The 27,186-nt window shown below is 40.0% G+C and overlaps 1 long non-coding RNA gene across 3 annotated transcripts; it reads left to right on the forward strand.

The window, feature by feature from the left end:
* The first annotated feature begins 1,282 nt into the window (after positions 1-1,282).
* Positions 1,283-27,186, forward strand: LOC128875296 (uncharacterized). 3 transcript variants are annotated; one of them, XR_008456780.1, is made up of 3 exons: positions 1,283-1,386; positions 14,259-14,527; positions 26,178-27,186. It is a non-coding gene; the product is annotated as an uncharacterized LOC128875296 (long non-coding RNA). The 3 variants fall into 3 exon arrangements; XR_008456779.1 differs by lacking the exon at positions 1,283-1,386 and adding an exon at positions 13,368-13,898; XR_008456781.1 differs by lacking the exon at positions 1,283-1,386 and having other exon boundaries at positions 13,373-14,527; positions 26,178-26,312; positions 26,409-27,186.

Genomic DNA, 27,186 nt, shown 5'->3' on the forward strand with positions numbered 1-27,186 from the left:
ACGTATATAGGCTTGCCTGATTGCCTGTACATGAATAATCTGCTAGCATACAGCGTACCAGTTGATATACCAGAGGAATCGAATCAGTAAATTCGTAACAGACATGGATGACAGGTGTGTAATTCAGGGTTGGTTTGGTACACTGAGGTCAGGATTAGAAACTGCACTTTAACTGTATCAAGAGCTGCCAACTGGATTAAGCACGATAAAAGAACATGCTGCATTTCCATCGTTATCGTGCACACTGCGAAGCCATAATTTCCATATACAATGCATATGTCTTGTCCCTACTAATAGTATACTTGAAATATTCTTTACTTTTACACATGAATCGTTTACGATAGACGATCTACATATTAATTTATACATAAGGAAGTTTGTTTGTATATTATTTTTCACTCGTACCGTTTCCTTAAAATGAAAATCTTCATATTCCTGCCATAATCATTTTTGTTACGACTCGTCACTAGGTAAATAATAATAAAACTCTGTATATAAATATATTGGGTTGTCCGGAAAGTCCATGTCGATTTTTGGTAGGTGATACAGGTCTGAATATATCGAAATGGATGAAAACAAATAACATGTATACATCCCTTAAAAGGTTGAACAGTGCGGAACAAAATGGCACCTATGTAATTCAATAAATACATGTATATATATTATATGCCTTTGAAGTTGTCTTAGAAATTGGCACGAACTTTCTGGACAACCTAATATTATTGGATAGGCTATTCTGGTTCTCATGGTCTCAATTCATGTATAAAAGATAATAAATATCGTACGTGTCCCACTGGTAAAAACGATACCTCGCTAAACGCAGCGTCTTATAACCGGGGAGCAGAGAATTTTTGTTTATCAAACACTTCTTGTCCGCTTTGATGTGAATTTCGTCTATCTAAAGTTCGGCCACAGCTTTTTGCACGTCCTCTCGACCGGATAGCCAGTGGGAAGCGTCGGACCTAGGTTGCTCGCATCCCACGGGCATCGGAGATAAGCGACGCAACCTCGTATGTTATACGACAACTCTAGTGTAAATAAGTTATCGCATTCAGAAGTTGTTTCGTCAAATCTTGTTTGCAATCTCGCGCCACGCTAAAGAGGAGATTAGCGGCAAATGGCGTGGAGTTATTTATTACACGCTCGACAGTTATGCATTTATCGAACGTCTAGACTCACCTCAGCGCTAATTTAGTTTTTCGACCGCGCTCTCGCGAGCAACACGAGTATGAAATATCAAAAATACGAGATAAAAGGTGAAATTTAAGCTGCTTTCGAGGGAAGAGGCGAGCCATTTTGAAAATTAAAAAATGTGGACGGGGATACGCGTCAGACAGAGAGGTCGACAACGGGGTAGATAAAACCGCGATGCAAAGCTGCGTTCAGGTTGGTGGTGTATACTCTCTGGCCTTTTAAACGGAACCAGGGAAATTTCGTAGTGTACTACAAATAATTAGTAGAGAATGCGAGCGTTGCTGTGGAGGGGGGGTTGGTTTTCGGAATAATTCAACAGGAAGTACAGCGCTTGAGAAGTATTATTAATTATTAATGGGGAACGCGTGTGGGGGATACAGCAGTGTTGGGAACTAAGCGTCTAAACAATCAGAAAACATAATCAAAATGATACAAAATTTTCCTTTTCGAATGGGAATATATAACTATATTCGTATTCGAATATAGTTAATTGGACTTTGTTATTATTCTCTATATAGAAAATGTTTCTGAATGGTGTTCACACAAAACACATAACACAAGACACAATTAAATCACAGTGCATCCCACTGGTAGAGCACGACTGGCGAAAGCTTGCCTAGTCCAATTCTTGTTGGATTAGTTTCGAACAAAACTGATTGAAATTGAACCTCGACCGTGGAATCAGCGCCCCTTTGTTCGCCGGTCACGCAGGATTGAATTGGATTGTGATGCGCGTAACATATTACATCCCACGCGACGCAGTAGTATTTCCGGTCTCTTCTATAAAGTTCATCATTCGCGAACGCACGGAGATAAAAGCATTGAAACTAACCACATCTCAAACTACCGAAACGTCGGGAGCGAGGCAATTTCCCCCTCCGCTTTTCACGGTAATTCTCCGTCAAGAGAGAAATTTCCGAGGAGACATTATATTCATCCAGGGAGACACGCTCATTACACGTGTACCGCGGAGCCGGAACGTTTAGAGGCCCGTCCAGCAATTACCGCGACGGGTGTAAGTGAATAATTTAGGAGCAATTTTTTGGGTTTTATAACGCTGGCCTGGAAGAAGCGACGCGATCGCCTGGTAAGAATTTTCCGTAAGGGTGATTGCGTAGGTAATTATTGAAATATCCGTCGATTTAATTCTTCAAATTCTCTTGACACCCTTACAAGTCACTAAATACAACCGAAAAAGTTGACGTCCTTTCTCCTCTCACTTTCGAACAAAAAGAATTCCAACGAAGCACCGAGTTCGAACGGAGCACGAAATTTTAAAATACCTCTAAATTTTGAATGAATTTCTTCTAATACCATCCAATAGCCTAACAGTTCCCGGTGGCAGTCGGTTCGTCGATCGTCGTACATTGTACACATCGCCAGCCATGATTATTAATTACAGTACAACTCGCCGACCGAATTTAGAGCGAACCGCGCGTATAATGCGCGCGCGTTCGCAGATTTGCATATTCAAACGTTGTGTACGACGTGGCGATTATGCGACGAATCGCGCTCACGTGCCAATGACGATGTACGCTCACCATTGTACGAAGCTCTCCTCGCGCGGCAGGCGCAATATGCTGATCGACCTTATTAATGGATTGAAGCGACGCACGGCTCTACCGCCTACGGCTGAACGCGTTCAGATTTCGCTCGGTCAAATTTTCATTTATCCGCCCCCGAGAATTAATGCGAAGAATGATTCCAGCACTGGAACCTGTGGATTGTACATTTTTAATAATAAGCTAGCACCATTTGCGGATTTCTGAGCAATCGGGGCGCTTATAGCACCTATTATTTGGGGTGCATCTTTAAAGCACTTAGTGCTAGTCTCTAGGCGATTGGGAACTGCATAATCGAGCATTTGTCGTGGTATTTGTGTGTTTTCTTCGACGCTTAAGAAATTAATTTTTTTAGTGCTTTAGTGAAAAGCTCTGTCGTCATTGAGTGACGGTCAATGTGTTGGAGTGTTCACTGCATCAGAGATTTATTTCCCTTTTATTTCTATTTTAATTCAATAAAAGAAGACCCGATAAGCGTAGATTTAGGTGCTTTTACAATCTTCAAAATTTACTTATTAAATTCGATGAATTTTCAAATCTTTAACATTTTTTCGTTAATTTACAACGAACGAACCTCGGGTCTTCTAAAATTTGAGTGAGGCTACTGTTACCAAAAGTAATGTAAAATTACAGGTGCTCCATTTCGATTTTTCAGAGGAAAGATTGCTTCGCAACCTTGAGGATTAAAGATACATTGCGTCGCGGGTTTCCACTTTCTTGCTGCTCCTCCCGATGCGCTCCGTATTTTCATTTTACAAACTCCCGTCGCGTAGCAATCACGTCACTCAACATGCACGCCCATGTGCAACTTGCTTATTTTAGAGTTTGCTACGCGGAGAGCTTCGCGAACTAGATTTATTTCCATCATGGTTGGTGAAATTCAACTCCCTGTACCTTACAACGTTAAAGATTACGTGGCATTCGAGATGTTTTTCTTTTTCCTGAGAATATCATTAATCGTAACAATCTCATACTTCGTGCATGTGTTCATGTATCTTTCACGTAGGCATAGGAATTTTCGCGATTACAAATAAGTGATTTCGTTGAAGAGGTGCATAGTTACAAATACACCACATACATAGACGGTTAAATTTTACATAAAAAAGTTAAATAATCTTTTCCTCGATCATCTGTAACAAACAAAGCATTAATCGATATCTTCGAATGTGATCTACGCATCTCTGTGACAACTACATAATAGTGCGCGCGAAAAATTAGCTTCATAGAAATATTTCCATAATCAAATCCCAAGTGACTGGACTACGTCTCGTTCGAGACGAACCCATGCACTCGGATTCGGATATGGAGGTAATTCCATCGTGGTATTTCATGGAGAGCCTCCGCTAGACGAAGAATTTGCGTTGATACATATTCATACGTCACCCGTGGCATGACGTTTGCCCAACGAATCATCCTCATCGACGGGGCGTGCACTGAGCGCAATTTGTCTTATTTAATCCGATGAATTGACGACCGTAAAGACGCGCGAATATCACGGGGGAAAAAAAGCACGCGCACGCGGCGGACTTAGCGCAACAAGTGCGTAAACGTCTCTTTAGCGGTTAATTTACGCGCATATCCGAGGAAATTTATGGCCGCCGATACGCGCCGCAACGATGCACCTGTTCCAAAAAGAAAAACAAATAGTCGAATAATTACGAATGATTAGCGATGAGACTGACAAGAAGAATTTCATTATTCGATAGTTCCTACAGGAAATAATGGGATTTTATCGCAGGAAAGAATTATTAAATACTGTTGTAATCGACTTGGAAGGATCCATTTAACACTATATATTTTTTAAAATAATTTATCTTTCCACTGTTTAGAGTCCTCTGCCTACAGTTAATTTCATTTTTAACATATCTGCACTGGACATTTTATCTTGTCTACTTTTTTACGCATCTTTTGAAATCGAAGGATCTCGTTTACTAAATAGTAGAGCGTTACATTATTTAATCGCAGAAATTTGCTAAGACCCCGTTCGTATTTGGAAGTTTCACGGAACGATCAGCGCCAACTTCCGCCGTAAGTCTGCGGGTACCGATATCCGAAAACTTTGCTAGGAATTGTCTATCGTAATACGTAATTCCCTCATCGCCGCGTTGAACAGTCGTCGTGTATTCGCGTAGCTGCGCCGTTGGAAACATTCAACAACATCACACGCAAGACACAAATTTCTGTGTCTAGACTGCTCTCTACGGAGCCGGGGAGTAAATCTGTCATCGTAGCTTGGAGGAAAATTAAACGTCAACGCGAAAAGAGAGAGGGAGAGAGGGAAACGTGCCCGAGCTCTGGATAGGTTTTACAACGAACGTACGAGCCATTGATATGCCATTGAACAATCATCGCTTCGAAACTTCCTGCCGATTGGAATCGACGGTCCTTAAACCTGCTTGACATTTATCACTCTTGGAAACGTCGAGGACAGAGCGTGAAAAAAGCACGTTTCGCGAGAATACAGAGTGCTATCAGGCAGAAAGAAAATAATTTATCGAGTGAGATTTTCCAGGGAGGGAAAATCTCTTTTTTTCTTTTTAACAGTATATAATCACGAGCTTGTGTAGGCAAAAGTGCGATGAATGAATCAAATCTGTAGTCTACTTATCAGTTTCATTTGTTATTTCTTTTCGCTGAAGATGATAATAACTAGGTTTTATTTTACATTTTCAATTCATTGAAAACAGCCCCGAATAGAGATTCGGGGCATCACAATGGTTTAACTATCCATCCACGACGCTTAAGTGATCCACCGAGGAATCTGTGACCATGTAGCAGCCCAATAAAACACTCAAGAGGTCCCAACGGTCCAACTATGTATGGATGACACTTAATTGGTTCAGTTAGGGATTTGTAATTCTATAGTAATCCAATAAGACACTCACGACATCCTAATGGCGCTAGTAAGCTCCCATGATACTTACGTGCTGTAATTAGTGGCCTGTAATCCAACTGTAATCTAATAAGATATTCATGACCCGCTAATAGTTCAATTTGACACTCATGTCACCCCAGAGATTCAGCTAAACACCGATACACTCAAAACGTGTCTAATTAAGAACTCGTTGGGAGTGATTGATAGTGATATTGAATGATTCACGTGTGCACTCATGACACTTAAATTAGTCCACTTAGGGACCCGTGGTAACCTTGTAGTCTTATAAAACATTCATAACTTAATGGTTCACTTTGGCATCCAAGGGACTCGAGTAGCCTGATTAGGGACATGTTTCATAGTAATTTAATAACACATGTTCTGCAATGGTACCTAATGGTTTAGGTTACTTTAGTAGTTTAAAATAGGATTATCCATTAAACGAAGCTTTCTCACTAAAGAAACACTCAATTCTGACAATTGTATATCGAGTTACTCCATAAGTTTTGTAAGTGTTGTAATTATTTTCTGCAATGACGTCAGTATACAGTCAGTCTACTCTGTATATTTTTACAATACATAATTCTTACTCACATCATTCCCTCGTGCTAGTCTATATCATTTGGATGTAATTTTCATCAAGGCTTGTTAGCATCTACATAGATGATGTTTAATTTTAAATCGAGGAGCAGTTCTTTGAGAACTTCGCAAACTTGCAAGATTTCTGGACGAAGTATTCTTGATTTGCCATGAGTCAGCTCAAAGTCTGGAACTCCGTATCAGCGGTCTTCGTAAGTCGTAAGTAAAAGTCACTCGCACCTATCTGTTCTGATTAAGTTTTCGCGTGATACTCGCTCAAACTGTATTCACGATTCGCGTCAGTTGCAAATAAAAATCCTTGGAAAACTGATGTTCAACCGGAAGAACCCGCAACGTTTTACTCTCGCGGAGCTTAAGGAGCTTTTATGCCACCGTGTCAGGTGGTAGCAGACACATTTCAACAGTCTACAGTACGTGAATTTGACAAATCGATTTTCAGCGAGTGAAATCGAAGATAGAGAAGCCAGAGGGGATATTTATTTTATTGGGGATATTTTTTTATTTTTTATTGTAAAATTCTTCTAAGCTGCGTTCATTACATTTCGTCGATATTTTAGTGAAAATCACCGTCGAAATTTACCACGCGAACATAACACAATAGCAAACATTTAATAGTTTAGGTTAGTCGTGTACGGGATAGAATGGCGTTGGGACTATCGATTCCGTTAATGGCGCAACGAATGTTCGCAAACACACGCCGATGCGTTGTTTAATAATTTGCCGCAAAACACGCTCACGTCGAACATTGGCGACACTCGCTGTATTATTTTCAATAGGACAATTATACTAAGCACCTCGTTCGGAAACGAAGCGAATGAATACACAATGCGCTGAACTAGATGATTATATCGCAACAGTGTGACGTATAAACCAATTACGTTTTTAATCAATTGATTACTCGTTCGAACGGTTAATTACAATTAACTAGACTCACCTAGAACACAGATTGAAAATACAGCCTTCAGAAATGCAGATCCTCCGTTAAGTACAGTATCTCCACGACCGTGTCTTTCTTCTTTTTTCCGTAGCGATCACCGCTCCCTCCTAAGCTCTACAATTTACTGGACTACCTGTTTATTCATTCGCGAATAAATCGTGCGTTCGCAGCTCAAGAACAGCACAAAAACAAACGCGAGACACAGGCGCACGGTATCGGAATCTGAACGAGGGACTTGGCAAAAAATAAAAACATTACACGCTAACGCGAAACTGATTTACGACTCGGAACGATAGGGTCAAAAGCGAATGGGTTGAAGAGGGGGTGGTAGGATATAACTGGTCGGACGTCCCGTGAAAGTCTATTAGCAGCGCGAGCTCGGTAAGATAGAGACCGAAACAGAGATACGTCCTAATTTCCGGTCCAGCGCGAACGAGTTTTTCTGCGTTATGGTTTGACCACGACGATAGATATTAAACGTCGTCCAGATTCGCAGCAGCTGCGGGACCACGCTCTGTTTGCGCGTCGTGTATCAAAACCGGCTCCCGCGTGCCACGGTGACATCATGTTTCACGAATGAGCTGTGTTTATAATTTACGAGTATTTCTTTTCATAAATCTTTCTGGCAACGTGCCACGACCCACTGGGAACGTCGACTCCGAGTCTGTCATCGCGTCTTCGCAGATTTTCTTGTCGCGGGACAAGTTGCATACATGGCTACGTTAGCTCCCACGCGATGACAAATGCGTCGGGGGTCTCCCTGGCTGGTTCGAAACGTGAATCTTTAATTTGGTGGCTCGCGGTAGTGCGATTTAATTAAGTGTAATTTGTGGAAGTTGAGGATCGGTGCGTTTATAACTTGGAATGCAAGTGATACCAATTTTTCCTCGCCAATAAGATAATTATTTTTAAACAGGTAAACGTTATCTAATTATGACCCGTAATATTTACATCATACAGAGCAGGCCAAAATTTGAGTCGATACTTTTTTATACCACTTTTCAGTGTCTACAATATGGATTTTGAAAATTCATCGAATAAGCGTGTTTTTATTGTTAGTTACACGTTATTTGAGACAGGGCTATTCAAGTCATTCTTTAAATTCATTTATTGTTTCAAAAGTACAGTACCCCAAAGAATTTCCATCTTTTTTTTTTTATTTTAATCAAAAACTACGAAGTTTTCAGATGTATACTTTTAATATATGTAACAAACAATTATATTAGACACTCGGTATGGTCAGCAAAAAATTTTCCAGTATTAGCATTTTTTTTTTAAAGTGTTTCTCTTGATTAATTATGAACAGCAGAAAAGTGGAACGTATATTTCAGGAAACATTGAAAGTCGAATGAAACGGAATTTTAAATCGTTCCCGATCACGGTAGAGCAACGTCGAACCGGATTGTAGAAGATGACATCTTGAAATAATTTATGTCGGTTTATCCACGGTGCACTGTTATTTCATTTGTTTAATGGCCAGCGAATGCATTATTCACTGGCGAGGATTAGCGGCGTGTACCCTTTCTCTTGGACGACAGACTCTGATCCGATTCATCTCATAGAATTATCTTAAAGCAAGCGATTTGTCGAGGATTATGGCTGACCGAATCGATTAATCCCATTGGAGAGATTCGTTCGTACGTTGATTGAGACAGCTCTAGCGGGCAGTACATATTAAATTCTTCGCTTCCTTCTTAGGGAAAGTTCGTTGACCAAATTAGTCGAAGTCAAATTAGACAGTCCAACAATATAATAATGGGCCTGATTTCAATTATTTGACAACTTTGTTGCGATAATTGTATTTTACAGAACAATGAGAAAATCACCCCGATCTGTTATGTCTAAAAGTAATATTCCAATGTTTGGTTAAACGTGCGTTCGTTTAAAATGATCAAAACTAATACAAAATAATTTTTAATAATAAACAAAATAGTAATCACAATTATTTTAATTTCACTTCATGGAATTTATAGCTGATTTTAAAGAAGATCAGTCATTTTACGTGGATAAAATCGTCGAGTAACGAGCAAATAATTCAAACGAATAAAATACGCAGCCAAATTTGACTGTTCAATTGAACGAACGTCACAAGTAAATTGCTATGGCGTCGATTGTACTCGTTATCTATTACTCGAATACAATTTTCCCCATCCCTGGAACTCGGAATACTAGTTATTGTTTGCACGAAATTTGTTAAGCGAGTGTATGTATGCTGTTTACTGGATTTGAATCGACAACCATTTGAATGGGCTGGAACAACGGGACCGATCTCGACTAGGAGTTTATAAACTCATCGATTAGACCGTTTGATTGTAATGGATTTTCAGTTTGAACGACGAGTTAAATGGGTTGATTTATTGTGTTAATAGGGGCGGTGGTATCGGTGAAAAGGCCATCCATTTAGCAGGCTTCTTCCAATATATTGTGTACAGATATCTTTATAATTGAACCGAATAGTCGATCGTGTATTATATTAATTATTATACCAATTACTTCTGATTGTGAAATTGTTTTGAAATTTGAAATTGTTTCTTGCAAGCAATGAAACTGATTTTATTTTACAATTATTTGTTGCATGAATTATATTTGTTTTTCAATTGATCGTTCCCTGGTTACTTATGAATAGCTTAATACGTGGGAGAAGCATTGAAATATTATTAAGTCTGGATGTGATCAGGTTTATATTCCCTGTCTAGTTCGTCAGCCTCGTTGACGGTTGAACAATTGAGGGATTCCGCTATAAAGCAGATGCCATCTATGGTTAATACGCACAGCGTCAAAATCCAGTCACCTGTTCAAAGCTTCTCACGCCTGTCGTGCTTATTGCACTTAAGAAACTTCATTCCCCTAGCTTCAGACCGAGTTTAACGACGGTTAACGATTATACCGCTTGCTGTCACTTGACATAATATCATCGTTGTGAAGGAATGCTAGATTTCCAGACGGATCAATAAAATGGAAGAATTTCATCAATCATTGGCATAATGTTTTAACGCAATTGATTTTCGAAAAAAGCTCGCTAACTGTTTCTTCTATCTCTTCTAACAAAATTAAATGTATAGATATATTCACTGGCAAGCTTTCTTTTCTAATGCTCCGAATATTAAAAAATAAAATTAGTCTCATTGCTTTCAGGAAATCAATTTCCTATTCAACAGTTCCTTTATTTTATATTCATTTAAATTCTCTTAAAAAATATTACTAAATTACTCGCGATGTCTGCAGACCAGAGGACCCCATAAAATTGTCCACGATACGAATCCTCGCTCCCGTAGACCCCATTTTAATTGGCCAGCTTCATTCGATACAATTTTCATCGCGACGTACACGTGTTATCAAACGTGGACACGGGAATAAAAAAGCCACGCGATAATGATCATTAATGTCCGATGTAATAAAGAGCTGGGCACGGATATCATTGGATGTTATAACGGGACGCCGGGCTCCGAATCGAATTTAGTCGGGTTACACGCCTGTGCGACGCACAATCGACGGAGTAAACGTTCCGTTCAAATAATTTAGATCATAATTAATTGCAATCGATGCAATTGCCCCGTCGTTATCACTTTTAAACCGCGACGCAACGTTTCGCAGCCGAAATCGTCGTAAATCGATAGCTGGGAAATCCACGTCGAGAGGACGGCCGATTTATTTATTCGTAGCTGCAGATTTACGTCGATTACGAACCGATTCGTATCAACGACGATTAATCGATCGACGAAAATGGCAACGCGAGTCGCGACGAAAGCGTTCGAAGCCGAGGGTTGATGCGTGCATTAGCGAAAAGTGTCGCGCGTACCTGAAAAATCGAAAGGGTCGTGTAACGAGGATGCTAAAAACAGAAATGACGCGTCATCTAAATTTTAATAAGTTTTGAACGCAGTTTTCCTTTTGAAGCAACATTTTCAAGGGACACGAATATTCGTGTATACGTAATGTATCTCAGAAGTATTTTATCAAGCTTCCAGAGACAGGGGAATTTATTTGTGTATATTATTTTACGTTAATGAGGTCTTAATGACGACTGGAATGTGATGTATTAATTTTGTGCTTCGCAAGATTTCTATAGAGTTGAATTTTATCGATGTTTACGGTAATTTAATGTCAATCGTAATGCTACCTTCGAATATATAATTTATATTTTTATACAAAGGATAATGTCATTTGTAATTTAATGTCAATCGTAATGCTACCTTCGAATATATAATTTATATTTTTATACAAAGGATAATGTCATTTGTTTGTATTGTTTTGTATTGTATTGAAACTGCGTGGTAGCTTACAATGGAGACTATTATTGCATTCTTTATTTTTACATTCTGAAACAATTCAGTCACATATTTGAACGTTCGTGATTAATCTACCAACTTTTCAATAATAATAATAGAACCCTAATACTCTCTCAATGGAGGTAGATTAAATTTGTACATTTAATTCAATTTATTTGAATGGCCGTGTGTTTTAAATGGAGACAGAATTTGTAGGAAGTACGCTTTTTACTTCTATAGAGAAAAAATATAAATCGTATCGATTCGACGTATTTAAAATTAAATTAGTCACAGAGCATACGTGCGAGTCTTCCTCTCGTAACGTTCAACCCTTTGATACAGTTGTTGGAATTAACACAAAAACGAAATATTATTTTCTCTCGTATCATTCTTTCAAATTATTCTTATTACTGTTTTATGCAATTTTCTTGCCTAATAAATGCATGCGTGTGAAATGTATTCAAAAGTCTTTTTTAGAAAATTAATTTTAGCCTTTTAAATACCTGTTTGTACTCAAGGATTGCATAATATCACCAAAGAATACTATTCAGACATTTATTCATGTTACACAGAACACCAAAAAAAGAAGATAAATTTAAATGAAAGGACGTATGATAAAATACAAATTTTCATTTTTCGGATTACATCTAACAATACGTATTTACTCCATAAATATGAATACTTCAGAAAACATGAATCCGTGAAGCGTGCAGTCTGGTTACGAATTAATCATCAATACGTACGGTTTGTTAATTTTAATAATAAGTTGTCCACTCACACCATAAAATTACTTTCAGTCCGTTCTCTCTTCATACATGTACGTATACGTAGGCAGAGGAACTTGCGCGCGCGAGCGCTAACTCTACTCACATTTCGACACTAGGTGCGTGAATATGAAGTAACCGCGAACCGGTGTGGTATCACATTGTGGGAAATATACACGCGTGCTGAATCGTACATTTATGCACAGTACCGTGAGATCCGTGGCAAATGTGATTAATAAGAGGCACAAAGCGAAATAACCATGGTCGCTTCCATCTTCCCAAACGCAACTAACCGATGATTTGCTAGGGACGCGGAACGCGGAGCTGGAACTGCGCCGACCAAACAAATTGTTAGTTTAACGTCGGTAAATTATACCATCGGGAAAATTGATATTCTAAAATAATCATTTTCAGGTCTATCTTTATTATATTATTTCATAATTGTCTAATTATAATAATGGTAATAATTAATAATAATGTTTTGAATGTTAATTAATTTCATATTTAATATGTTAATCCATTACAGTCCCTCAAATTAAATAAATTCAAAAACAAAATAAACTCCAATATATTAAAAAATAACATTTTAGTATTTTATCAAAATGTTTTTAATATTTTTTTGTTAGCATTAATATTCAGTTAACTGAATTATTTAAAAATTTCTATACATCATCTGGAATGATTGCGATTACGTTTCCTTTCTCTTAAAAAGTTCCAAGTACTCTTTGTGTCTTTTAGCATCTCTCTTGCCTCATTTCTACTCGCCCACTTAATTTTCTCAGGCGCACTTTCATCATTTCCCTTTACTAATGACTCTTTAATTCTAGAAGGCTAGAGGGGGCGAACTGACCCATTTGCAACTGTGTAACTGAAAACGTATTATTTTCGTTCTAAAGCTTTCAATCATTCAGAATGAGTTCGAGTAATGAAAGGTTACTATTCTTCATTTCCGCTAAAGCCCCCGAAATGTTAATAATTCATTCATTTCTCCGAAATTACAACTAGGTCGTTTTGACCTGACTGATCTTTTTCACGGTAATTAAATATACTGCTGTAGTTTTCAATGGAATTGCAAGAAAATACATTTTATTGTGCTCGAAGTTTTAAATATTTCCTCAGCTGTATCTATCCATTTTCATAGAATTCAGTTGTACAATGACACATATACACACTGTGGCAAGTTTTTGTTTGTGTACATTTTCATTCAGTTTCTCTTAAAGTAATTCTTTTGGACTCTTGAAGTTGCTTGTCGAACCCAAACTGTCGGAACTTGAAAGGCAGGCAGATATTCCTGGGATTGGGCACCTCTTATTTCTCCCAAAAATTATTAAAATATACATTGCTTAATGTTACTCCAGCAATAATATGTAAATCATAAATTTTTTTACCAATACGGCGTCGAAGTAATCATTCCTGTATACTGAAACGCAAACGGTGAAAATCACAGAACTTCCACCATCGCTCGTAAATCATTTTCCATTTGAAATCTACATTACGACCGATAACGTCGAACGAAACGACACATTTATTTAGCACTGTCAATACAATTTTAATCAATATCGTAACGCAGACCCAGCTCCAATGCAAACTCGCGACGACCATTAAACAATTCTTATCAAAGGGACAGGCAACGAGAGGGGGCATCTGGCAGAAACATCACAATCCAATATGGATTTCTAACCACACGTCAATATTAAGGTAGAAACGACTTTCCGTAGCTTTTGATTACGCTCTCTCTGAAACAAACTATCCACTGTCATCCCTTGTTTCCCGTTCCCATCGAAGTGGCAAATTTAGGAATACTAATTTGCAACCCAAGCACGCTACGAGCTGAATAGAAATATTCATGGCGAAACGCTATACAGGATGATCCTTGTAACTGGGCCAGATTATAGTGCTGTTATAAATGAAAGTAAAAAAAAACAAAAATAATAGAGGAAAATTAAATATGTATAAAAACAAAATTTTCTCTACTGTCCAAGTTTAATACAACGTCGTTCTAACCCTTACGCGTTAGGTAGGAGGTTTTTTTCTGAAGTTTTAATAATGCTGTTCCAGATCCAGACTATCCACCATCCCCTTCCGCCTTCAGGCTCGGATCAGCCTCCGTCATTGATGGACCGAACTGTAAACAAGGGGAAAGGATACTGCGAATAGAGTACGCGAGAACGATGTCCCAAGGGGGGTTCTGAGCGGATACGAAGCACAGAATATTTTGTTATTAGAGTTTCGTTGACGAAGTGGAGTATTGCTGACATCAAGAGCTACTATATAAAGTGGAGAGTCATGGACGAACCGATTCACAACACGGGGAGCTCCTAGGAAAGGTGAATTTTTATAAACGAAATCAATGTACGGCTAACCTAAAGGAAGAGAGGGTAGACAATCACTGAAACCTATTTATCATCTTCGCCACTTCGAACTTCATCATTATCCACAAGCTTATTTAAATATCGCCTGCGTCGTTGGAGGAATCCTCTCGTTAGGCTAACCACGTTCCATCTTCGAGTTCCAGCTTCAAGTAAAAGGCTGGCAAAGATGGAGGATACTCGAACCCGCCAACGAAATGGCAGATTTATGTATACCGAATCGTTGGAAAGCTCAAAGAACAAGGGATGCAAAGTGGGTGGATGGGGCTGGCGAGGTCGGGAACCCGGCGACCGCCTTTATTTTGATTCTCCGGCGACGTTACGGATCCGCCGGGAATATACCGACGCATTATGAAATGCGGCGCGTAGTCTCCGGGGCAAATAAGTTTCCGAGCTCCTGGAATACATCAGGCAACACGTGTCCCGCAAAAAGCGGAGTTTCGCGGCTCGACAATAAGTTCATGGAAATATAGTGCGCCGTCGGGAGTCGGGACGGGTATTAAAACTTTTTCATCAGTTAACGTATGGACTCCGACGTAATTCCGCCAGACGTCCACTGTATCGGTCGAACGCTATTAGTATTGCAGAATAATGGGTCGCAGGGGGTGAAGGATTGAGACATATCGCGCTGGATATAGACTGTATTCAAATTGGCGAGTTTGTTGATTCCAGCAGAGTTCTGTTGGGTGCGAGGACGTGCTAAATTATGGCCTTCTGGCCTAGATTTGAATTTTCCTCATTACGGAGACTGTTCAGATTTCTATTAGCATATTTGCCCAGTTAGGTGGAGGAACTCTCTATCGCGGTTAAGCTTCGAGTTAGAGGTAGAGCACACGATCTACAACAGCGTGTACGTGAATCGGACAACTTCGAAAAAATAAAACGTCACGGACTCTATTCGTCTTCTTTTCGTTCTCCATATATAGAATTTGTATTCTTGCATCGTTCAGTCGACACGAGTTTGACCTTATGTTTCCTCCTTTCGTCTCGAGGCGAGTAGCCGCACGGTATATGTATAGAGGGTGTCCCAGAATTAGTGTAAGAACCGCAAATAGGGGATAGCCGAGACGATTCTGAACCACAATTTCCTTTGCAAAAACGAAGCACCATTCGACATTTCTGCGAAGGAAATTGTGGTTCAGAGTCGTCTCAGCTACCCCTCATTCCGGTTCATTACGTAATGACCAGTGTGATGTAACGATTTCTACTATATATACTTTTCTGTAGGAACATGAAATTTTGCAGGGTCCAGGTTTAAAAATCGGTACTGAAGAAAAATCTATAAAAGGTAGGGTTCCAAGGAGAGGGTCCCGAAGAATGATCCTTCAAAGTAACCGTACACGTTTATCTTCATGACATCTGTCCCAGGTATTAATCGTCACGCCACCGCGATGTTCACCCATTTGGAAAGACCGTCGCCTTTTCCATCATAGAAATAGAGTTGGCCATGACAAACCGTCGCTCTTCCGCCTGATTTCATTCCTGTGTCTTGAGAATCTCTTTCTTGCAGTCTTCTCTTGCGGGTTCTCTACTTCGTCGATGAAACGTCCTCTTCTTGAGAAAAGACTTGCCGCGCGATCACTCCAGAAACTTTGACGATTTTATCAGCTTATACTCGCGACCAACTAATACTGGCTCAGAAACACAGAGGTTAATCAGGTAGAAATTCTAATGTCGAGTATTATCTTTAGCGCTTCAAACTCTGTTATTATCGACAAGCTTATTTAAATATCGCCAGCATCGCTGAAGGAATCCTCTCGTTAAACTAACCACGTTCCATCTTCGAGTTTTAGGTCCAAGTAATATGATGTAGGAGGAACTCTCTTGAGGTTTGAGCTATAGGCTGTTCCTGTAAAGCGATGTTGCTAACTAGGAGGAATGCCTAATTATTCGCTAGATCAGACTTAAGAACCTACCAAATTTCTCCAACGGTGTGTAGAAGTGCATGCAGTTGCTTTGAAGGTTTGTGATTTTAATAGAAGAAGTGGTGGAATGAGGCAAGGGTTAGAAGGATTTGTGGGGGACACAGAAACTATAGTGCTCAGTCCCTGTTCCAAGGAAAACCGCCAATGAAAGCCTTAAGCGAGGTGGTTACAGAAAGTGTTCATCTTAAACAGACCTCTAGCGCACCTGAGCAACACCTTTGCAGACTCTGCAAGACCGCATCCCTACAAAGGCAAGCATTTGCAAGCCTTCATTCACAAGAAGTTGCTAGACTTCATGAATGATACCTCGTATTTGTTAGAAAACGTGCTCAGCACGATCAGCATTATTCTCTTCCATCCTTAAATATCTACAGTTAATCCTTGAAAGATTAATCCCTGACAACTCATCTCCCTGAAAGACGCAAGAAAACACAAAGCGTATCGACGTCACCCTCCCATATAAAGTACTCAGCCAACCTGAAGAGAGTTATGGTATCGCGCGGAATCATCATTATCACTTACACGAACAATCACTCGTCAGATTACCGCGGGTTCTTTTCGCTTCGTCTTTGTCTCGCGGCCGATTCCTGGAATTCTATTTATCTCCCCATTAAAAGACACGGATAGGAGGATTTATCGAAGAACCGCGGGACAACGGTGTATAACTTATGACAGTCTTCCTGGATATCATTCTTGCGTAACACTGTACAGTTACGCCGCGTAGTTATGGCGTCGCGGGAAGGGTCATAAGTCGCAGACAATTTTCTCTTACGCTGTGACCACTTCCCCCGACTCGGTATTATTCTCTCTCATATTTTTATTCCGTCCCTCTCTGTTTACCAACGCTGTTGTTTCTCTGTTCGTCTTTGTCTCGGCGTTTATCTTCCTCGCTGTTCTCTTCTCGCCTCTTTTCCTAGCACCGTGGCGCAATGGTAACACGGGTAGCGATAGGGGAGATGGTCACAGGCTCGGAGGAAATTGTCTGCAATTTATGACAACTTTTCCGACCGGTGGGGGGTATCGTTACTACGTAGAATTCTAAACGAAAACAGTGGAAAACTTCGGAATCGCGGCGAATCGTTTGCACCCGAAGTTTGGAATATAATTCAGTGTCAAATCTACTTGCGAACTGTTCAATTCTACCATTCTGCGAGCACTGACTGCGCCGGAAACTTAAGGATTGTTCGCGCTCGGGGCTGTTGCGCGAAACCTTTGATGCTGTTGGCGCTGCGGTTCTTGAACTTCACCCTTTCGCGGAGCCCCTCTATAAATAAATCTCTTGGAGAACACCTCACCAAAGGAATAAATTGTTATTAATCTGGATATGTTTTTAGACTGTTTTTAAGGGTATTGGTATGGTTTCAATTGCTTCTGTGTATGTTAGGCGGTTCTATATATTTTCAAAAGTAACGGTTGCAGTTTTAATGACATTTAAACTTTATAATTTAAGCGATATAATTACATTAATTTCAAGAAAATTGATGCATCATGAATTATACGATTTATCTTGTATTTATAAACTTACTTCTTGTATCTACTTATATTTACATATAAAATTTAAAAATGCAACGGTTGCAGTCTTAATAATATTTAAACTGTTTCATTTAAGTGATGCTATTACATTAACTTCAAAAATATTCGTACGCCATGAGTTGTGCGATTTATCTTGTATTTATAAACAGTCAAACGAAAATCATAATTGCATTCTGTCGGAGCTCGTTGTCATTAAATATATTTTTGATGAATCGATTAATGGAAATGTTGAATAATAACATATCTGACAATCGAGGCATCACGGAATCATTCTCTATTTAATCAAGTCCCCTTAAGCCCCCGCTGTCGATGTAAATTGAATCGTTTGTAATTCTTGATCACTCTATGAAAATACCGCAAACTGCTGAGAATTCCATAGAGTTTACTATTTTTTTCGGTTCACCACGCGCGAATCTGCCGCGTAACGTTAATTATCCGCAGAGGGATTAATGATGGCGCATAAAACCAGTAACGAGCCCCGGAAATCAACAGCGCATAATTTTGCACGCGAGTGTTGCGCGACCTGGGGTAAACATTTCGAGATAAAATTAAATTTTCAAATCAGTTTCCGCTGGTGAAATGAAAGTTCTGGTTGCCGCTTAAAATTGATTCGTGATTTCTTTTGTAAGCCTTCCGTGATCGATTGTATCATATTTGAAAGGAACTCGCTCATCTTCGAAGAATCCTTCGTCGCGAGTGACCGGCTGTGAAATAGTAATAAAATTTTTAGAAATAAGAATAAATGTTACTGTATAAGATTATAATAGTACATATACTGTATATAAATAATCGATTCCTTCCTTCAACTGAAAGCAGTATTACAATACATCCGGAACATGCAGCGACTGCATTTCACCACGATTTCAATTTTATCCGCTTTCTCCAACCCTCCTTATTCAGCACTGCAAGCTGTTTATAATTAATAACAGTATGTCGGTATTACTCTGTATTGTTCTTGTTTACTTGACACAATCTCCAGCAAAACCATGTAGTTACTGTACGCATTTGATACGAAGACGGTTCGAGGTCTATTTCAACCCAGACGTCGCGTTACTCCTTTGACAATTACAGCCATAAGGGAATAAGCAGTCTAATTTCCAACGGCACGAGGTACCGGCAAAAAATCCATTCGAAATTCGAGGACGTCGTTTGTAAGCGTGGCTGGGATCTAATTCAGCGTCGAATGTACTCGCGAACTGTTTAATTCTCCCATTCTGGGAAACCTGACTGAGACTTAAGGATTGTTCGCGCTTGGGGCTGATGCACGAAACCTTTGATCTTACTGCTTTAACGTGTCCGCAGTCGCTGACCATGCTGCTCCTTTGGCGATTACGACTGAATGAAGGGAATGGACAATCTAATTTCACCTGATCTTCAGGTGAAAAGATCCCCAAAACTAGGCCTAGGACCTTGTGATTTTGATACCTGCTGACACGCACCACGAAACCAAGACCTGATGGCGGGAGCCAAGAAACCGGAGATGGTTCTGTATATTTTTTGTACACCAGTACGTTAAGAGCCTGAGCGCGTTAAGGGGATCAGTCTAGGTTGGTCCATGTCATCGAGTATCGAGTTACTAACCGTGGGTTCATTTTTTAAGGGTCTTGGCGTCTGATAGTCACTCACTGAAAGTAAAAGACCCTCCTCGGGGATAACTCTTCGAAGATGTTCAGCTATCATTCCTCACACGTTTGGATCAAAAGGATACACGGGTTAATATCCCTTTCAGGCCTGGCGTCCACAATTGAGGAAACAAAATCGAACAATTGCCGACACTATCGTTTAGGGCTAATGCCACTTGTGGAGATGAAGAAGGGCCAGTTTTTCTCGAAAACTACACGATTAAGATTTTATTTTTAATTTTGTCTATACTGATTTCAGTCCAAGTTAATCCTAAAAATGAAATTACATTAGTAGGAGAAAAGAAAATAATTCAGGTCTGAAAGGGATATTACTTATTGATATACCTCAATCTCTAAAACTCTACTAATAAAGTGTAATAGATGACTGTCCTTTACAGAAGCTGTTGCTGGTGAGGTTTATCTTTAATTAACAAGATTTATGTTTTCTACGTTTTTGTTCGCCGAGTTTCCAAAAACATAAAGAAGGAATTGATTATGAACAATCTTTAGGAATGGATCTGAATGAAATTCATAGTGCAAACTTCTATCGAAGACTGGAGAATTCGTGAAGAGCATAGATAGAATTAGAATCGAAGTATCATTGGCGTTCAGTCGTAGCAGTCATCAGTTAGAAACTTGGAAAGTAACGAGCCTTTAATCAGTCTCTAACCAGTCGTTAATCCGGAACCTCTGGAAGCAATTAGGTTTCCAGGAGTGCGATTTAAATTAGCAGTCGATCACCGAAGCCATCGCGAGCAATCAGATTCCCCTAAGTTAATCAGTTCTCACTTAACATCTCAGAAAGAGCTTAGGCTACCCGAGGCCAACTAATCGGTCTTTCAGTCAACACCTGGCCCATTCGCATAATCCTGATCACTAAACCGATAAAACACACGCGTCCACTGACCGCGAGTTTTCTAATTATTTTGAGCGATCCTTCGAATTGCTCGAGTGCCCTAGACCTCGATTATTCATAGAGGATTAAACGTTGATTCTTCGAAGGGAAGCATTCTGCGTGCTCGGTGGTAACGACTCTGTATGAAGAATCATGTTACTGCGGGGTCTAATGCTATCAAACCAAGTTTTAAGTGGGATTACTATTATTACGCGAAGTTGAGACGAGGCTATTTGCTACTAAACGAAGTTAGAATGGGACTGACTGTTAATCCTCGTGATATCGCCGCCGAATAGGTTTGTTGAGTTAGGAGCGCGTACATTGTCCACTCACATGGAGAACATTTTATCACTATTAAAGAACGGGGAATGGAAATCCCCCTTGGTCGTGATCTGATGAATAATCTATGATGATCGAGGTCTCACCAGAGGCCTCGACGTCTCAGTGAACCAAACGGTACGCCACGGGCCAGGCTCGTGATAATCAGTTTTGGCCCGAATATCCGACCACAATTCTCAAAAACGTAAAAATCAACAAAGTTGCAAACCGAGTTCAGTTACAAGTTACATTTTAACAGTGCTTCCATAGAGGAAGTTCTATCCCGTATTTCTTCTGCACTCTTCTCAGTTCCCAACAATCCAGTCAGCGCAATAATATAAATTCTTTATAGATGCCCACGGGACGTCTACGATGAGGTCCATCCTGGGCTTGTAATTCACACCATTCATTCTTCAGGGACCCATTTGCGCGTATCTGTAGCGGCGCAACGATATATCTGCGCCGAATATGCAATGCGACATGAATGGCCCCGCTATGACGGGAGATTGCTCGTGAAGTGTCTATTTAGTAGGCCTAATGGGTTGTGCTTTTCCAGTCTGTAGATGCGATCTGCGGGACGTAATGAGCTTGAGGCGATAGGACTCCGTTGATTGTGATGTAGGTTCATGACAACGGTTACCACGGCTTACAAATCCAGTTTTGATTGCGGGCTTCCTCGAATCATGATGGATGATTTTGTTAACGTCGTACCAAAGAGTACTGCAAATGAGTTTCAGGTCTTCGAATTCCAATCGTCCTCTAATTTCAACGTTAAATCAGCTGAATCCTAGACATGGATCACCTGTGTCCATATCGATTCTGGAACAGCGATGGGAAGGTACGGGTCTCGGGTTTTAATTCTCAGGTTTTGATAGACACCAGCGTGTATCCATGACAACAGTCGCTGGGGCTTACAGATCCAGTTTTGATTGCGGGCTTCCTCTAATCATGATGGATGACTTCGTTAGCAACGTACCAAAGAGCAATGCAAATGAATTCTGAAGCTTCGAGTTCGAATCGTCCTGGAACTTCAGTGTCTGGGATAATTTTGGAACGGATACGAGGAGTAGGTTTGAATATCTTTTAATAAATTACGATATCATCATTGTTCAGAATTCTACTTTTAAATTAAAGTCGATCTACAATCAGTCCCATAAGTATTCATACCCTCTATGTTTTGGTAAATTAAACAATAGTTTTGATGTTTCCAAATAAATTTTTCATTATGGATACATGCAAGCGTAAAGTTTATTCATGTATATATTAATAAAAAAAGAACATTTATTTGGAAACACGAAATCTATCATTTAATTTAGAGAAATTTCTTCAAAAGACACAGTACGAATACTTACGGAACTGACGGTATCAATTTTAAATTTACGAAAAGCGTGAATACACTTTTCTCTGACGTGCATTAATTTCAATTTCCTGAGTTGGCGCCGAAATAAATCCGAGAGGCTGGCAGTAACACTTCCACCAACGAAAAATACTCGTGGTCAGTTAGCGGGCAATATTAGCTCGGGAGGATAACAGAGCGGGGTGGCGTTACCGAAGTTAAAATTGCTTAAGTTTCCGAACTCCTCTAAGCACCTCGCGGACCGGAAGCATAAATTTACGTCTTTCAACGAGCAAGATGTAACGACTGTTCGCGCGAATTTCTAGTCGGACGTTTCCCCACTCGATGCCCTTGTGTTAGTATTTGCGTCACATAGCAGATGTCCGACGAAAAGCTAAGGAAACTTTAAACTCGGAATCTTATTAACTTCGGTAATTGAGCATTCGAAGCGCAGCGCAAAACTCTACAATTCCGAGTCGCGAAAGTTAGACGATACCGAAGCGAGATTATCGTGAAATAGTATTAACAATAGAGTGGAGTTATGTTGAATACTGGTAAAGTTTTTCATGGTTCAGTGTCTTTGTTAAAAGTTCAAACGACGTCTTGAATGTGAAATATAGGGGGAGAGTATTAATTCATGTCTTTGTTATTAATTAACGAATTATTATTTGGTGAAAATTCTCTTGGTATAGCCATAAAAACTGGTGCTCTTCAAAACTATCAGAAACGACACTTTCATTTCTGCTTTTCTAACTAAATTTCAATTAGCATCCAAGACTCCATATCAATCTTCACTCGCTTCAACTTGAAGAAGCCAGTAAACACCAAGATACACGTCCTGAACTTATTAAAAATTATTTCAAGTTTAAATACGATGGCTCACTTTCATCTTCAGCCGAAGCTTGGCCAGTGGACGATATTCTTTCGTTTCATTTGGTCCAGGATCCAAAGGGGTTGCTTGTAACAGAAGATTAAGTGGAAAGGATTGCGTCCATCCAGGTGAGCGATGGCGACGCAATATTTCTAATGAACGAAGGAGACCCACCGAAGGCAGCCTATGAGGTTCGCCAGGGATTCGGATGGTTTACAGAGAGAAGAAGGATCCGAGGTGCCACGTTCGCGGGGAAGTCGAGAAAAGTGAGCCACTTAAGTTTAAGAGAGTGTAGCCACCCCCGCCAGAATAATCCAGAAATGCCTCGGATACTCGTTGTGCTAAATCGCTCGAGAAGCATTTAATGAAATGAGGAGGAAGACGCTGCTCCCGTCTGCCAAGTTTCTTTTAGCAATGATCGAGAAGCCTCAGACCTACGGGTTCCCCTAGCACTTCGTAATGGCGGCTTTGCTGGATAACGTCGAATCTGTTCCCACCTTAACACCCGCTTCTTCATCCGTGGAAATTATTGGAACCGCTCCTAGATTCGACGGGAAGCGGGATGTTAATTCCGTTGGGAAGTTAATCGATCGATTTACTGGATTTGGACCCTCGGAAGCGGGACTTTCGCTTATCAGATAACCGATGTAGACATGTGAGCTGCTAGAGTGGTCGATATTTTATTCTCAAGGCTTTTGTCTATTTTATTCGAAGGCACACCCATCGTGTGCTTTACAAAGATCAACACCGCAAAAATGTTGGCAATTTTAGGAAGAGGAGTTTGTTGTCCGAACTGAGGGATGGAAGGTTGAAGCTTCTGTTTACCGGACAACTGCCTTAACCTGCTTAATCAGTTACCACTGACAGCACTGTTTACGAGTGAAGCCATTTACGCGGCTTTGTTCTCCCCTATTATGTTTGTGTGAGAAGCGTACACACAACAGAACATCAGCCGGTGTTGTACTGCGGTAATAGAGGCGGAGTAGGGGAATCTTCCTAAGCTGCGGGGCTTATGTTCGGCAGCTCAGAATTAAGTTATTCGGGTCGTCGATAAATTCTTTCTGTCAAAGTTGGATATTCCAACTAACCGGTGGAGCAAATGTGGCGGGAGCGTGAAGTCTTCGGGCTGGAACATTGAAAATGTTGAAGTCCGTAGGATAACGTGTTTGAAAACATTCCGGGGATTGAAAGTTATAGGCCAATAAGTATTGGTACATTATTTTTAAGGATATTTTAGTCTTTTTGTCTTAATACAATCGAATTCTATTCGTGATTATGAAAAAATAATGAAAATCTTTTTGTTTTATACATTTTTTGTTCATTTTTTCGCGAGAATCGTGAGCGCCGTTAAAAAATTTGTTCTTATTCGGTCAATCAAGACTCAGTCTCGAGAACAAAGGATGATCAAAACCAAGTAAACTATTCTAAACGAAACGTTTCCTCATTCTGACATTTTTATATCGCCACGGTTACGACGATAGTCCCTTTGAGAAGGACGGCGCGACACAATCGGATAACAGATTCCGTCATTTCTGCGGGGAACAGCAAGGCGCGATTGCAAAGGTACCGGGAGTTTCTTTGTTCGGAAATAAAACGAGTTCGTAGAAATCCCTGTTTCGTGGTCTCTTTTCATATCGCGTCCGAGTTGGCGACCAACCACGGTGCATTACAAACGAATAAAGTGTACTCAATTATAGTACTTCTCTCTTTCCATGCTTCACCTTTTACCTCCCTTTATCCGGGAGTTCAAGTTGGAGTCGTAAGACACTGACTTTACCGGTTCAACCGCGAACTAGACGGCGATCTTGAGTGCTTGCAGAGCTCGCTGCGGTACCTACCTACATATATATATATATGTATACATATATACAGTCCTCCAGAGAGCAGGAACATCCTCGGAGCAGGAAATTAATTTCATGGAAACGACAACCGATACGCTCTCTAGCCAACGCTTTTGACTACGTTCGAACCATTTCTATATGTCCGTGTACACTATGCGCGCGCAGATTACGTAATTTGCGAAGTGTAATCAGTGTCAATTTTTGTATTAATAGTTGCAGCGGTGGCTCGGAGAAAAAGTAATTAATGCGTGGGAGCCTTCCAAACAGTTTAATTTAGAGTCGTTCGGAACAATATGGTTCGTGATCTTCAACGGTGTCTAAGAATTGATTACTTCTGTAATAGAATTACGAATTTTAAGACAATTTTGAAGCAGGAATTGTCTTTCGATATGAATGGGTGTCAGACACGGGAAAAAGAAGATTTTAGACCTTAACCCTTAGATGTCTGATTTTTCAAAATTAAATTTAGAAAAATATCAATGTATTTATTATTTGAACAATTTTAACAGCTGATTTTTGTTTTTTTTTAAACTTTTGTTGGAATGAAGGTTGGAATTGTACATTTGCAATGGTAACATGGTAACCAATTGCAAATGTACAATTCGATTTAGAAGTCCGGTATAAAATTTGAAACTTGGGTCATTTAAGGGTTAAATTGGTTGTATTTGTTAGATGTTAATATTTCAATCCTACCGTAATTATAACCGAGGGTTCCGTTCGAAAGAAAAGCAAGGGAATCGAGATCGTAAACAGTTTTGCACGTTTTGTTTGGGAAACATTGTTTCGGTTGACGGTTTTATGGATACGGATCGCCCACGGCAGGCGATATTTCGCCGTTTTTATTTATTCTTTTGTTTAAAACTGATTATGCAACATTTACTTTCTGCTGCGTACCTACCTCGAAACGCAATAACTCAGCATGCCTTCGTATCACTATGTAAACGACGTGGATGTATGTATATTCGAATTCAGTTTCACAAAAGTTACTCGTGAAAAAAGAAAAACAACAGAAAGCAAACGTCAACATAAAATCACCGCGAGCAATTAATTTAAAAGAAACTAATAATTGCAGCGCGTATTGTTCGAGATAATATGCAAGATCCTGTTGCGAAAGGTACATGCAAACGAAAAATTAAAAATTTGATGTCGTTCGCCATTCTCCCAATATTTTTCAACGGAAATTTCACTAAATACATCTTTCGAAGTAAATGCATCCATACATCAAAAATTCATATTTCCAAGTTACGTTCTAAAAATTCTGTTCCAGGAGAGCCGAGGCAGCCGTACGTTTCAAGCACCGAAGCTTAAGTAGCAAGTTGAACAGGGAAGACGACGCAACCCCGAGAGGCGAACGCTTCGTTAAAATGCAGCGCGGACGGAGTGGCTGAAATCGAAAAGCTGGGTAAGAGGAATTTGTCAGATATAACCAAAGACATCGAGTGAGGCGAACAATATCGCACCGTTAATTTACTCGGGCAATAATGCCCGGAATCATAAGCCCCAGGTGTTACATCGCGAATCTTCGACCCTCGTAAACACCGAGCACAAGGCCGTCTAGAGGGTGGGTATCGAGGGTGAGAGGAAGGGAAAGGCCGCGAGTGGAAGCAGTCGAGCCTCCGCAAGGAAGGAAGAAGGATGGGGTAGCAGGAGAGACACCAAGCCAGCAGAGGAACCCAAGGGTTACACCCTACTTTCCTCGGTGTTGCAGTATCAATACGTAAAGTTGGCCGGGGGTAGTTCCGTTACGGCGGCACACATTACTATTTTCATCTTATCTACGAGGCGCACTTTTTAACTATCCGCCTTTAAAGATATCCTCAAGCAGTCTATTGTGCTGAAAAATACTTTTCAGAACTTACTTCATAACGGAGAAGTAACCACCACTTTTACCGAGGAGTCGCCTGTTCGTGATTTCGATCGTTAGTATTGTCTGACGAAACTGTGGAGAGGTTTAAGATTTTGTGATACTTTTCACTTCTACGATTCATCTTAATTATTATTGAAGGAGCTCTTCTTTGTGAGATTGGAATTTATGGGTGGATTTGTGTTTGAAATGTATCGTTAGTTATTTAGTAGAGCAAGTTTATTTTATTGCATTTAACAACACACTGTTCCAAGACAAATTTTCCAATAGCTTGGCATGTTAACAAAATAGAAAAAAAACAAGTAAAAGGCGCAACATTAAAGTCGAGCTATCAATGTATATTCTGATAGACCACCTTGCATAAAGTATAGAATTCACAGCCTCTAAAAATCTAGAATCCAAATGTACGGTA

Source organism: Hylaeus volcanicus, chromosome 4 (assembly GCF_026283585.1).
Source record: "Hylaeus volcanicus isolate JK05 chromosome 4, UHH_iyHylVolc1.0_haploid, whole genome shotgun sequence".
NCBI lineage: Eukaryota > Metazoa > Arthropoda > Insecta > Hymenoptera > Colletidae > Hylaeus > Hylaeus volcanicus.